Here is a 15586-nt window from a genome sequence, read left to right as displayed (position 1 = left end):
TCTCTGGAGAATCTGTGTCTTCTCTGTAAGAAGCACAATGCCATCAGAGTTCAGGAGGGGAAAGCTCCCAGAAGACTGTGAACCATAAAGTGTGTTGAAAGCTTCATAGAACTGCTTGTAGTCGTTCCTGTCTGCATATGCCTGTATTTCATCTGCTTTGGCGCTCAGCCACAAGTCCCTCATTTTATGCAGTTGGTTCTGTACTGTTCTGCGAGCGTTGATAAAGGCGGTCTTCTTTGCCGCTGAGGATGGATCGTTTTGATATGCACGATGCAGGCAGTGCTTCTCAGCAAGTAAAGCCTGGATTTCTGCATCATTTTTGTCAAACCAGTCTTGCCGCCTGTGTGTGGAGGGCCCTAATACCTTTGATGCAGCTATATGGACAGTGTTGCGGAATCGCTCCCAGTCTTTCTCAGTGTCATCTTCAATACGAAGATCAGCAAGCTCATTCTCTAGGTCTTCTGCTAGATTTTCAGTGATGCGGCTGTTCTTCAGCTTCAACACGTTGATCCTTTTGAGAGTCTTACAGCCTTGTGGTCGTCTCTTCGGCATGATATGGAGCTTCATTTTGGATACTATGAGCCTATGATCCGTCCAACAATCAGCGCCACACATATCTTTTGTAACCCTGACATCTTGTCTGTCCCTTCTCCTGATGATGACATAGTCGATCAGATGCCAGTGCTTGGAACAGGGATGCATCCACGAAGTCCTGTTACGGGAAGGGAGGCGGAAGACTGTATTGGTGATCAGAAGGTCACGTGCTGCACAAGTTTTCAGCAGTAACAGACCACTGCTGTTACACTTTCCCACTCCATTTTTCCCGATGACTCCTTCCCAGGCTGCGGCATCGCATCCGACTCTTGCGTTAAAATCGCCAAGCAGAATCAGCTTGTCTGTGAGGTGCACTGATGATAGCAGAGCATCTAGTTCTTCGTAGAATTTATCCTTCACATCTTCTGGGTTGGTCATTGTGGGAGGTATGCGCTGATCAAAGTAGCTTGTTTTCCTTTTTGAAGCAGAAGCTGCATTGTCATGAGTCGGCCATTCATACCCTTGGGGGGACTGGCAAGTTTCCGAACAAGATGATTCTTGATGGCGAAGCCAACTCCAGATTCGCGACGCTCATCACTGCTGCAGCCACTCCAAAAGAATGTATAGCCTCCACCTGACTCAGACAGCTGTCCTTCATTGGCAAGGCGAGTTTCGCTAAGGGCTGCAATGTCAAAGTTGTAGCATGCAAGCTCTCTGGCAACAAGTGCTGTTCTTCTCTCCGGTCTGTCTGCTGCGATGTTGTCCAGTAGCGTGCACACATTCCATGTGTCGATGGTGATCAGTGTCACTCTGAGTTTTGTTTTTGTTCGATTGCTTTTGTGGGATCCCCGCCAGCCGCGGTATGCTGGCCAGGGTAAGGTGAAACAGGCAATGTTTAGGGCACCTTTTCTAGCCCTCTCCTCATTCTACGGAGGTGAGCAGTGCAATCCTGAATAGGGCTGCTCGATCGCTCAGGAAGATGCCGAGCTCCACTGCTGCGTCAGTAAGTGAGGAACAACCATTATACCTGAGCTGCCTGTGTGCAGGTCCGTGGCTACAGCTCCCAGTGTATCCACACCTGCTGCTTCGTTGCTCGCCCATCGTCGCAGGACTTGATATAATGTGATATGATATGATATGATGTTGAGACTTGCGCATGAATTGGATTAAAGTGAGGGAGAGTTGTGTGATATCAATCTCACTCTCTCTTCCCGGTTCCTATCTGTATCCAGTGGCAGGACAAGAGTCGAGACGGCTGGAGATAGGGCAGGGCGCAGTGGATGACCAGGACGCCTACGTGTCTTGTCATGCTCTTAAGCGTTCCACCGTGCTTGCTGTCACCGCCTTATTGACCGTTGAACAGGTTTCCTCAGTCAGCTGGATCCAGCCTTCGCATGCAATGGGTAGACAGGCCCTAACTCACCAAGGGTCTCAGACTCATTGGCTACCCTCACCTGGTTTAGCCCGCCAGTGGAGACGGTTTCCGGGGTGTGGCCGCTGTCGCATAGTGACAGCTACTTGGAGCAGCAGGTGAGAGCTGGGTGTCAAGTGGGGACCAAAGTGGATGAGCTACTCCTAGGAATATGACTGCTCCCCCGTCAGAGGAACTACCCCTCTCTGACAACCCCATACACCCCAGCGAAGTGGGGAATAAAACACTGGTAATAACCTACCACGTCTAGGAACATATGGACCTGCTTCTTTCAGGTTGGCTGGGGCCTGTTTTGAATTGCCTCTAGTTTATTCATTTATTAGCTTATTCCCCTTCCTACAATATGCCCCATGTACCTAGACTCTGCTAGCCCTGTGGTGAATTTAGTGGGATTAGCAGTGAGGCCAGCCCATTTTAAGATGTGCAGTACTGCCTCAACTTTCTCCAAGTGGGTTCCCCAGTTTAGCATATGGATTATGACATCATCTAGGTACACAGCTGCATAACGAGTATGGGGGCACAGCAGTTTATCCATGAGGTGCTGGAATATGGCCAGGCCCCATGTAACCCGAAAGGGAGGACAGTGTACTAGAATAGCCTGTCCAGAGTGGAGAATGCTGTCTTTTCATTAGCTTCTTTAGTCAAGGGAATCTGCCAATATCCTTTTGTCAGATTCAGTGAAGTCAAGAAGCGGGCAATACCCAGTCAATCAACCAGTTAGTTGATGCGTGCTATGGGGTATGCATCAAATTGGGATATTTCATTCAGTTGGCAAAAGTCATTACAGAATCTCGTGGTACTGTCAGGTTTAGGCACTAGAAAAATTGGACTGGACCACTGACTGTAAGATTCTTCAATAACCCCTAATTCTAACATTTTCTTTACTTTGTACTTGATTTCTTCTCTTTTGGCTGCTGGGATTCAGTAGGGTCTCAATGTTACCTTGGATCCGGGGATCATGTGGATATGATGATAGGTCTCAGTCGTCCACCTCAGTTTTGTAGAGAACACATCTTGGTTGCAATTAATCATGTCGGCTGCCTCAATCTTTTGGATCAGCCTCAAGTCGGGTGATATCCTCACTTGTGTAAGTTTTCCTCCTGGGGAAGGGTCTCCTACGTGACTAAGCATGCACCTCGATTGTGCGAAGGTTTTAGAAGATTGATGCTGTAAATTTGCTCTGGTTTCCTGTGGCCTGGCTGCCACACCTTATATTCACCTCTCCCATGGCTTCGATCACTTCGTAGGATCCCTGGGCCAACAGTTTACTTTCTGCTGTGTGCACCAGGACCATCACTGGATCCCCTGGTTGGAACTACTGAAGCTTAGCTTGGTGGTTATAATAGGTTTGTTGGGTCTCCTGTGCTTTCTCCAAGTATTCCCATACAATGGGTGTGACTCAGGCTATCCAATCCCTCATCTGCAGTACATGCTTGACTATGTTCCTTCTGGGATTTGGCTTCTCTTCCCATGCTTCTCTGACTATATCCAATATGCCCTGGGTTGGTGCCTGTATAGCAAACATGAGGTAAGGCAATAGAGTATCCCAATCTTTCCCATCCCGGCTCACCACTTTCCTGATCATTGCCTTGAGGGTCCTATTTAAACTTTTCACAAGTCCATCTGTTTGTTGGTGGTATACAGAGGTCCACAGGGCTTGTATATGGAGCAACGAACAGAGATCTTTCATCATCTTGGACACAAAAAGTGTCACTTGATCAGTCAATGTCTTCTTGGGTAGCCCAACCCGGGCAAAGATCTGTACTAGCTCCTTCGCTATTGTCTTGGAAGCCGGGTTGCATTGTGGGATGGCTTCCGGGTATCAGGTTGCATAGTCTAGTACAACCAGCACTTGTTGGTTGCCCCAAGCTGTCTTCTCTAGGGACCCAATCAGATCCATGGCTATGCGTTAAAATAGTACCTCTATTATTGGAAGAGGTATCAAAGGGGCCTGCAAGTGTGCAGGAGGGCTATGTAGCTGACACTCCGGACAAGAGGTGCAGTATCGCTGGACATCTTCATGTACTCCTGGCCAGAAGAACCTCCACAGGATCTGTGCCTGGGTTTTCTCTACCCCTAGGTGTCCTCCAAATGGATGGCTGTGGGTGAGGCTCAATATGGGTTTTTTCGTGGCACCAGAAGTTGATGTATCTCTTGCTCCTGCACTTGCACCATGCGGTACAGGAGATCTTTCTTCACTATAACGTAAGATCCTGGACCCCGGACCTTCCCATCCACGGGTATCCCATCTATCTCAGCCACCTCTTTCCTGCCATTATCATATGTAGGGTCCTCTGCCTTGTCCCGCCTGAAAGTCTCTCTCCCAGGACTAACCTGCCCGAGCTCCCAGGGGCTGGCTTTTGCTATTTCCAACAGCTCACTGCCATCACAGCTGAGGCCAGCCTTCCATGGTGGTAGTTTCTTGATGGCTGCTTGTGTTCATTTGCCTAGTAGGGCAGTCTTCTGGCCCTGGGTCAGGATCTGGTTCCCAAAGCTTTTGCAGCCTTCCTCTCTTTTTTTGTCTTCTGGGTCTTTTGGAGGACTGAGAAGCGATCCTGAGAAATCTCAGCAAACATCAAGAGTTGATATTCCGCTAGTGACGAGTTGCTGCCCTCATTGTCCCGACCTCCCTCCAGCCTTTCCGAGGGGAGTAAATTATCAAACCCTGGATAGTCCCTCCCAATGACTACAGGATATGTGAGTTTAGGAACTACACCCACTGTCACCACAATGGGGTTCCCTTGAACTTCTATCTCCACTGCTATGGTGGGGTAATGGCTCATGGCCCCATGCACTCATGTACTGCTACACATTTGGCTTGTAGCAGCTGGCTACTTTTTACCAGTTTACCTGATATAAGGGTGACAGCACTCCCAGAATCCACAAGCACTGTAGTCTCTGTTCCATTTATCTTCACCAGCCTGGTGTAGTTATGTGGGGCTAATGCGACACCCACAAGGTGGATAAGGGAGCATGGGACTTCCCAATCCCCCAAGTTACATTGCATAGGCTCCTCAGTGCTATGACACTGTGCTGCCACATGTCTCCACTCCCCACATGCATAACATCTATAATTGCTTCTAATCATGCCCCTATCACAGAGGTTAAGGGGTTTAGTCGCAGGGTTCCCCCCACTCAGGCCAATTCCTTCTTTCTGGGGTCCCTGCTGGTTTTCAGCCTGTCCTCTTCTTCCACCTAGGACTCCCCAGGTGTTTGGCTGCCCAACCTTCCAGGGTTGGGGTGGAGTGCTTTCTTCAAAAGGGGCCTTCCTTGGGTAGTTGGGTCAGTTCCCTGGCTGTTATGTATCTTTCTACCACTGTGATCATCTTGTCATAGGTGGAGGGATCATTCTGGCCTACTCATTTGCAAAGATTTGCCGGCAGTCCTCTCATGTAATGGTCCATGACCAGCGTCTCCAAAATCTCCTCTGGGCTGCACACATCAGGCTGTAACCACTTATGTGCAAGGTGTATGAGGTCGAAGAGCTGGGACCTGTTCCCCTGGTATTTCCTCTCACTGAACCTCTGGCCCGTACTGCTGCCACCACCCCTGATCGTGCTAGAATCTCTGCCTCCAGCTGGGTATAGTCAGTGGCATCCGGGGCAGGCAAGTCAAAGTAGGCTTTCTGGGCCTCTTCACAAAAAAAAAGGGGTGAGAATGCTGGCGTACTGCTCCTGGGGCCACACCTCATGTTAAACCGTCCTCTCAAATGAGAGGAGATATGCCTCTATGTCATCTTCCAATGTCATCTTTGGCAGACAATCAGTGGCCTTCAGGGTTCACATCCCATCGGACCCCTGGTCCTGGGTGGTGAGGATCTTGAGCTGGTCCACAACCTCGCACAAGAGGGCACGATCTTGGGTTGCCTGGCCCATCAATAATTGATTGGTTTCCTGCTATAGCTGGCTAGAGTCCTGTTGTGCCATTGCCTGAACCCAGGTGGCCTCTTACTGGGCTGCCATGGCTTGTACCAGAGCTCTTACCACTTCCTCCATTGTGGTACAAAGGAAAAAAACAAAACAAAACAAAATCCCAAACCCCAGTGCACATTTTTTTAACCTCCTTCCCCCACGCTGTGAACGATAATCCCACCGCTAACACCAGTTGTGACAAAGCTCTGTCCTTGTCTCCTGGGTCCCGCATTTCCTGGCAGATTTTTCTAGCCTCAAAGGCTCACTGTGACCCTTCATGTAGCCCTACTCTCTCTAGAGGCAAGGGTCACAGACTAATGAGCCATTTTCATCATGAGAAACTATCTTCCCTTGTGTCCTGTGGCACCTTAAAGACTAACAGATGTATTGGAGCATAAGCTTTTCTGGGTGAATACCCACTTTGTCAGTTGCATGTGTCATAAACAGACAGTAAAAGGTTAAGAAGTTCACCTTGCCTAGCTGACCCCTGACCAGAGGAACCAATGGTGGGAAAAGCTTTTTCAAGAGGAAGGAGGGAAATTTTTCCTTTGTTCTATTCATTAAGTTCTGTGCCGGAGTGAAAAGATCCAGGAATCAACCAAGGTAGTGAGTATTAGAGAAGGAATGAATTAGGTTATGTTTATTTTCTTTTGTGTCTTGTTTTTTTCATTAGAGAGATAATCAAATTGGGTTTTCTTTTGTGTAACTAAGGTTTTTGCCCAGGGGAACATCCTCTGTATTTTGAATCTGTTGTCTGTGAGAGTAGCCTGCATGCTAATCCCTCAGAGGTATTTCTTTCACCCTTTTTCTTTAATTGAAAGTCTTCCTTTTAAGAACCTGATTGATTTTTCCTTGTTTCAAGATCCAAGGGGTTTGGATCTGGACTCACTAGGAATTAGTGGGGGAAAGGGAAATTAAACTCCAATCCTGCCAGGAAAGGGGGGCTGAGCAATTTCTCCTTGGTTTAAAATCCAAGGATTTTGGATTGTGTTCACCAGGGAATTGGTGGGGAGGGGAAAGGAAAAGTTTCCAAATGACTTTCCCATAAACATGTGTTTAAACCATTTGGTGGTGGCAGCAACCAGATCTAAGCTGGTAATTAAGCTTAGGGGTTCTCATGCAGGTCCCCACATCTGTATCCTAAAGTTCAGAGTGGGTGTGAAACCTATGAGAGCATGCGTCTGACGAAGTAGGTATTCACCGACGAAAGTTTATGCTCCAATACATCTGTTAGTCTTTAAGGTACCACAAGACTCTTTGTTGCTTTTTACAGATCCAGACTAACTCGGCTACCCCTCTGATACTATCCGCCTTGCACAGTCTCTGTTGTCTCCCAGTCTCAGTGATTAGTCGGGGGAGGGGGAGTGGGGAGCCCGGGCCCACCCTCTACTCCGGGCTCCAGCCCAGGGACCCTAATAGTATCAGCTATGGTACCTGACCTTTTAGAAATAGGACTTGTACAATTCCCTGTGCTACTTCCTCACAGCAGCCCCCACTTCCTCAAGCTCCATTTCACCTTACCTCGGGGCCTCCTTCCTTGTGCCTGATATGGTGTGTACTGCTCAGTCTCTCCAACAGTGCAACTTCCTCCCACAGCTCCTGACATGTGCCCCCGTGACTAACTGGGAGGTTTCTAACTAGTTTCAGCCACCCCTTGATTGGCTTCAGGTGTCCCAATCAACCTGGCTTTCTGGAAGGATCTTAATTGGCCCCAGGTGTCTTGATTAACCTACAGCAACTGCCATTTGGGTACCATGGTACAGGGATTTGTTTAGGCCGGGCCTACCATACATGTTTCTCACTACTTTCCTATAGCCATCTGGCCTTGCCCCATCATAACATATATATACACACACACACACACAATTGCTAAAGATAGTGAATATCACTAAGCCAAGATCCGCTATCTGTGGGACACTATTAAAGTGCCTCATTTTGATGACTAGTTACTGTTACTATTACATTGAGAACTATTAAGCTGCCGGTTTTAAAACAACTTAATATTATCTACATGAATTTTGTATATTTTTAAAATTCAGATTATAGTTGGAGATTTCTGAAGTTAAGAATTTCAAAAGTACCTAGGTCTCATTTTCAAAAGACATATAGGATCTTAAGTCCTGTTGATTTTCAATCAGGCTTAGGGTAATATTTATGTGACAAGAGCTAAAAGACTTGGGAAGTCTAAGTGCCTAAGTCGCTTTTGAAAAATAGACAAACTGATAAGTGATTGACCAGAGAACATTCTGCTATCGATTTAGCAGGTCTTCACTAGACCCACTATATTGACCCCTGCTGCAGTGTCAATCTTCCTGTAGTGAAGACCAGCTCTTAGAAATGAATATGCTAATGCCTGGCTTAAGCCTCTAAATAGGGTCAGAGTTTCTAGAAAAGAGTTGGTTGTTCCCAAAGGCTTGAGGAGACTCTGAGAAAGCTGAATTCTCATGCATTTAACATAAATGTTGTTTTCTTTTCTGAAAAACCTAACTTTTGAGTGCTTGTTATATATCAAAAAATATCATGTACTACTGAACCAAAGTTTGAGCAATTACTTCCTTGCAAAGGATTAGCATCAACATAAGCAATTATTTTACTTTTTTTTAATCATGGGGCTGTAGAGAAAGCATCTAAAGGGCTAGCTCTCAAATTTCTCCACAGATATGCAGAATAGCTGAAGATATTTGATTATTTTATATAGGACGAAAGAGAAGACAAATTTAATCATCTGCTATGATAAATTGTCGAAGAGGCATGGTAACCCCTAAAGCCCCTTTTGAGACTTTGACATTTTTATTCATAAATCAAGAGCACTACAAAAAAGTAGATGTATGAGTTAGAGGTCAAATGTGTGACTTTGGATAACCATGTCACTCCTTTAAGAAAAGAGAGACTCAAATTTGGAGTCCAAAGTGAACCTGTGAGGTGCAGACTGCTGCAGGAAACATGTTTTAACCTTCAAGTCACTGACATTTTTAAAGGCAATGAAATTAATGAAATATAGATGTGTGCTTAAAATGACATGGTGCAAAATGAACAGCTAGTTAATCTGGCATCATTTCAAAGAGAAAATGAAGAAAAGAAAAATATCAAAATAGGGATAAAATATTTTCTGACAGACAAAAATTCCTATGCACTAGCCATCATAGAGAATAAAATCCAAGTAATTACCTACCGTTTGGTCAAATTATAACTACAATGGATTTCTTCCCCAAACTCAAGTTGCACAGTTAAAGCCAAGAATGTGCATTTGATTGGAATACAGAAAAACAGTGATATAGATTTTTCACATTTCACTAAAAAAATCTCAGAAAAAAACCCTCTAATGTACCCTAAGGGATTTCCAATTCTAACTCATGAACACAATTCCACTCCAGGAAGTGTCTTCTCTAACCACAGCAATACACATTCTACAGTCAACAACTGAGGTCCCAATGTATGGGAGATCAAAAACAGCAGATGTATATGTAATAGAGAACAAAGATTTAAATTGTAGAAGAGAAACATGGTAGACAACATTTAATTTGCATAGCTTTTAGATAGGCTTGGTAGAATTCTATATTTTTAATAATTTGGATGTACAACATTGATGTTTATTTTTAAGCATTTTTTTAATTTATTTTCACAGCAGCAAGACACTATGTGGGTCTGACAATAGAGGTGGAAGGTCAGACAATTATTACATGACAGTAGAGGTGGAGATTCATAAAGCTTTATATTTATTAAAACACCAATTGACAAAATCACATGTCAAAATATACAAAGTAAATATCCTTAAATCAAACACTAATAAGATCTCAGGCAGCATTTTTTGTTGTGTTATTTTGCCTATCTGTAAATTTCAATCCCCAATAGCAATATTTTTTCATCAGTTTGTGTACACAGCAAAGTTGAGGTTTACTGACATTTACCCAAAAAGATCTAATCCTTCCAAGCCTAGAACCAGTTATTATTGGAAAGACTGCCGACCAGATCACTGAAGTGTTTTGTTCAAGGCAAATGTTAAATAGCTCTGTGCCAAAAAATTAATCAGACCTGTCTCTGCCTCAGTTCAAATGTGAAAGATTGGGAGGAATGCTGGAAAGCTGGTTCAACCAGGGTTATGACTTCTTGTGCATCAGCTGAGCAAAGTATGCACTGGCTCCCTGAATATTTCCAAAACTGAACCAAGTGTTTGAAAATGCCTATTTGAAATCTGAGAGACAAGGTGGGTGAGATATCATCTTTTATTGGACCCAATGTCTGTTGGTGAAAGAGACAATCTTTCAAGCTATACAGAGCTCCTCTTCAGCCCTGAAAAAGAAGAGCTTTGAGCAGTTTGAAAGCTTGTCCCTTTCAACAACAGAAGTGGCTCCAATAAAAGCCATTACCTCACCCATCCTGTCTCTGTTATCCTGGGACCAACACATCTAGAACACCATTGCAAACAGCTACCTGAAATCTATTTAACTAATGTCAAGAGCATTATCGATTTAATTATATGCATAGAAATATTTATTACAAATAGTCAAAATGCCTAAAAATTCAGGGCTTATCTTAAATGTAATGTTAGCTCAAGTTATACACATGTTAGCTGAGATGCCAAGCCCAGGGTTGTGAGTTCAATCCCTGAGGGGGCCATTTGGGGATTGGCCCTGCTTTGAGCAGGGGGTTGGACTAGATGATCTCCTGAGGTCCCTTCCAACACTAATAATCTATGATACTCTATGCCTAGAGATATATATTAGTGACATAGAGTAGCTGAGTCCCCACAGCAATACTAGATCGAGCGTTGGTAGTGCCTGAACTTCAACCCATATCTGCTCAAAGACCAGCTAGCTTAAGTTTAAAACACCACTTAACTCAAGCTACGGATTTTTATGTATGCCTGGGAGTCAGTTTACATTGACCTAATTATGTCAGTGTCTACATTACAGCCTTTCTCCCACTCATGTACATATCCTACTACATCAAAATCATAACTCCCATGTCCAGGAGAGGCATAAGGCTTATGTCAGTATAGTTAGAGCAATTATGAAATTGATAAGAAAGTCCCCACTCCCCAGGAGAGCTGGGTGGCTGGAACCCAATCCCAGTTGGGAGCTGGGACGAGAAGCCTGGAGCTGCTTCAGACCACAATCCCAGTTGGGATCTGGGGTGAAAAGCCAGGATAGCTTTGGATATTGATCCCAGCTTGACAAGAAGCCCACGGGACTCCCACCCAGGAGCCGATCAGCCTTGCAATTTCACAGCTTAATGAGCTGTGAAATTGGCTAGGCTGCTGAGCTCCCTGAGGAGATTGGTTGAGAGTGGGGACTGAGAAGCCCTGGGTGGCTTCTCCCCCTGTTCCCAGCAGGGAACTGGGGGTGAGAAGCCCCAGGTGGCTTCCCCCCACAACCAGCGGAGAACAGAGAGCAGGGGGGAAGGCTTTCCTGAACCCAGGCGCCTGTGGGACAACCAAGCTCCTGGCAGGGAGCTGCCAGCAGAGCTGAGACCCCGGGCTCTCAGTTCCCCACATCGCCCCTCTTAGGTTACTGGAAGGACTCCTGGTGCAATGGCTGTAAATTGACCTAATATAGGGTGATTAAGGTTTGTAGTGTAGGCACACTCTTAGATTCTGTCTGATTCTTTATGGCCACAGGTGCTGCTCTGCGCTCTTAACTGGCCAAACTAGAAGCACTTGTTCTGGCTCAGGGGAGCTGGACCTGATTCATTTATAGAGGCCATCACTCTGTAACAGGTGACAATTATGACTTACTGTGATGCTGGGTTTTGTGATGTATACTCATCCAGTTACCAGTGGAGAAACCTACCAACTCATTTTATATACACTCAGTTTTGCCAACTCCATGAATTTAAAAACTATAAGATTAGCTTGGAATCATAATAACTGAAAAATAATACATTTTGTGTTCCTTTTATTTGCCTTGTGGTGTTTGAGTCTTTAGGATTCACATTTTCAAACTTTTCCCCACACCCATGAAAACTGGAAACTTACTTTCAAAACAAAAACAACAAGGCCTGAGACACTCATGTAATCACCTTACCCCAGAAACTGGGGCTTTAAGAAAAACAACAAAATATCAAGATATTGGTAACACAGTGCTGAATGTCAGTGACAACTGATGAGAGGGTGAACTTCCAATCATACTAAATTAGAATGGATTTAAACTAGCCATCTAGAGGTACCCATCTTATCAGACATCCAGCTAGTCCCTTTTTTCCTCATTTTAAGAAGCACATAAATGACTTTGTACAGTACCGAGACATGTTTATTGTTGCAATTTTGTAGAATGAGAAAAGCAGATTTTTTTTATTCACTCTTAAATCATCCTACAAAATCAGACTTTCCCAAGTTTGAAATTACTTTTGTTCAATATCATTTAGAGAACAAAGCCGTAACCATAGTATATGATCAGCTGGTTAAAATATGCTGTGCTATTAACACTAAATATTACTATCAAGAAAAAACAACTTTGTTAAATGAAAGCTAAAATTGCATTAATGCTATTACTGAAATATAACTGTTAGACTTTACAAGAGTGTCAGCTTTTATCTATAGCATGTACAATTTATACTCCAGAAAAGTATTATTAGAGTCAGATCACTGAGAGGCTAATGGAAAAAGCCATCTGCACAGACGGGGTTTTTCCTTTTTAAAGGAGATCACAAAGATGACAACTACAGAAGGAGCTTTGTATGTATCAAGAGTTATTGCAGACATGTTCAATCATGCTCTGTGATACAGAAAAATTTACTCATTTTTATATGAAATAGTTTGTTCTATGACTTGTGTTTAACTCTTATTTTAAAAGGTACTAAAGCAGAGCCAATCATTATACATAACGTAAAATGATGGTTTATGAAGAGAATTTGATGAAACAGTAACCAAAAAAAGGCCCTTTACTAAAAAGTACTTTGTTAAAAAAAACTGGTTGAACAAGAAAACAGATCAAATTGTCAAAGCTAAATTACAAAAGCAATTGAACTAGGAAATCATATACATAGCTGATAGTACATATTCAGAGATGTTTAGGAAAACAGTGTCCTCTACTAAGGCCATGTCTACACTACAAAATTATGTCAAAATAAGTTACATCAGTATATAGCTGCTGCAGTTATTACATCACTTGTGCGTATGCACGCTTTGCTCCTTGTGTTAGCATCCTCACTAAGAGCACTTGTATTGATGCAGTGCACCATCTAGAACAGAGTGTTTGGGGTAGTTTTTGCAATGCCTAATGGGGCTGAAATGAACCACAGGTGTGACCGAGCCTGGAGTCAAATTCCCATAATGCAGTGTTCTCCATCCCATAATTTCATCTGCAGCACAATTTGCACTTATGTAATGAGCATTGCAATCACAGGGTGCATGATCGTGCAGTATTTGCAGAACTGCAATAGGAGCTGCAGGGAACAGAATGAGTCCTTGGAGGACGGATTGCTGTGGGACACAGAAAGAAACAATTAAAAAGTTGTTGGTGGCATTCATGGAGCAGCTGGACATGGTGGAGCACCAATTCTGAACCCAAGAAACAAGCACTGAATAGTGGGATTGCACTGTCATTCAGGTTCAGGAAAAATAGCAGCGGCTGCAGAACTTTCAGATGCACAAGGCCACATTTCTGGATCTCTGCATCAAACTTGCCCCAATCCTCCAGCTCAGGAACAAGACGGGAGCCTCACTGAGACGTGAGCAGCGAGTGGTGATTGCATGTGGAAACTTGCAATGTCAGTTGGGAATCAATTTGTAGTCAAGAAATCAACCGCAGGGGTTGTCATGCTACACAAGATTGTGACTCTGGGCAATGTGTGGGAAATAGCAGATGGTTTTGCAGTAGTGAGCTTCCTGAACTGTGGTGGGGTTAGAGGTGACACACATTCTTATTTTAGCCCCAGACCCCCTTGCCACAGAGATCATCAACAGAAAGAGCTACTTTTCTATGGTAACGTAAGCACTGGTAGATCACCGGGGATACTTTACAAACATCACTGTGGGCTGGTCAGGGAATGTGCATGAAACGTGTATCTTTAAGAACACAGGACTGTTCAGAAAGTTGCAAGCAGGGACTTTCCCAATAAGCAGATTGCCACTGGGAACATTGAAATGTCAGTAGCGATCCTTGGAGTCCCAGCCTACCCCTTGCTCCCATGGCTCATGAAGCCATACACTGCCCACCTCAACAGCAGCCAGGAGTCCTTCAACTACAGGCTCAGCAGGTTGAATCATAGAATGTCAGGGTTGGAAGGGACCTCAGGAGGTATCTAGTCCAACCCCCTGCTCAAAGCAGGACCAACCCCAACTAAATCATCCCAGCCAGGGCTTTGTCAAGCCTGACCTTACAAACCTATAAGGAAGGAGACAATTGAATATGCTTTTAATCATTTGAAGGGTTACTGGCATTGTTTGCTTACAAGATTGGACCTCAATGAGAAAAATATCCCAATAGTTCTAGCTGCCTGCTGTGTCCTGCATAATATCTGTGAAGCAAAGAGGAAACGTTTTGCAGAGGCGAAGGGACTGTCTGCTGAATTCGAACAGGCAGATACAAACGCTATTAGAAGAGCTCAGTGCAGACCTATATGGCTCAGGAAGGCTTTGAAAGAACATTTTAATGGTGAGCCTGAGTATTGTTGTAGTGTATTGTTGTAGTGTGCCCTACCCAGCCTTGCTCTTTTGCAGTCCAGCATGAACCTTGTAGTGATGGTTGTGTCTGTAGGACTGCAACATTGTCAATGCATCTATTAATATTGACTGTGAAGGATGTTATGGATTCTGTATGGATTCAAAATAAAGTAATAGGGAATTGGTGGTTGTCATAATTGCTCAGCATCAGTTGTGAACTAATAAAAACGAACTTTGCTTAAAAATATTCTGTCACATAATGAGGTAATTAAATAATCATTTACAACTCAATAAATTAAGGGAACAGAACTTATGAAGTGGAAAGAACACTCCATTTGAGGTACACATACAACAACCAGGAATTTCATAGGTCAGTGTACGTGAAACTCTGTCTTCAATATCCCCCTGGGTGGAGTGGTAAGAGTAGTGCACAGATGCCACATGGAATGTTGAGGGGGAGGGATATAGGGATATCTCAATATCAAGTTCTCTATGGCCTGCAGAGGGAGGCGAGCATGGGATTGTTGAACTTGCAGGTCTACGAAAATCTGCAGCAGCTCAATTTGCTGTCAGACAAGCACAAGAATCTCCTGCTGCATGCCCCTCTCCTTTTTCTGCACCTTTCTCCTCTCCACTCTTTCCTTCTCCATGCTGTCTGCAAGGGTGATCCTCGAGGTCCTGGTCTCGTTCTGTGATACAGCATTGGCCTGAAGAATTTCCTGGAACATGTGATCCCAAGTCTTTTTCTTTTTCCTCCTTATCTGGCTCAGGCATTCTGTGGGTATGGAGCGATAACCCCAAAAGCCACGATGGCAGTAGCTGCAGATACAACACACAGAGGTAGCATTGTCAGAGTATTCATGATGGAAATTGAAACTTAAATACTGAGCTCACTCCCCTTCCTCCTCAGAAGTTGTAAGAATCACATTCTCACTTCTGCTAGGGATTGACAGAGCACAGGGCTAGTCATAGCATGAACCATGGTGACCATGGCCGTTGGAAGGGAATTGGGGAAATGAGGGGTCATAGCTTGCTGGCATGATTCTAGTTGTACAGGACAATGGAACAGAATACTTGCACCATTTTCCATAGGCAGTGGTGATTTTA

General features: G+C 44.3%; 1 pseudogene; it reads right to left on the bottom strand.

The window, feature by feature from the left end:
- The window catches only part of LOC115644993, a 32568-nt pseudogene that overhangs the window by 16332 nt on the left and 650 nt on the right, over positions 1 to 15586 (bottom strand).

The sequence above is a fragment of the Gopherus evgoodei genome, chromosome 2, assembly GCF_007399415.2.
Source record: "Gopherus evgoodei ecotype Sinaloan lineage chromosome 2, rGopEvg1_v1.p, whole genome shotgun sequence".
Classification (NCBI taxonomy): Eukaryota; Metazoa; Chordata; order Testudines; family Testudinidae; genus Gopherus; species Gopherus evgoodei.
Note: the sequence above shows the minus strand (reverse complement) of the source record. Positions and strands in the feature narration are given on the sequence as shown.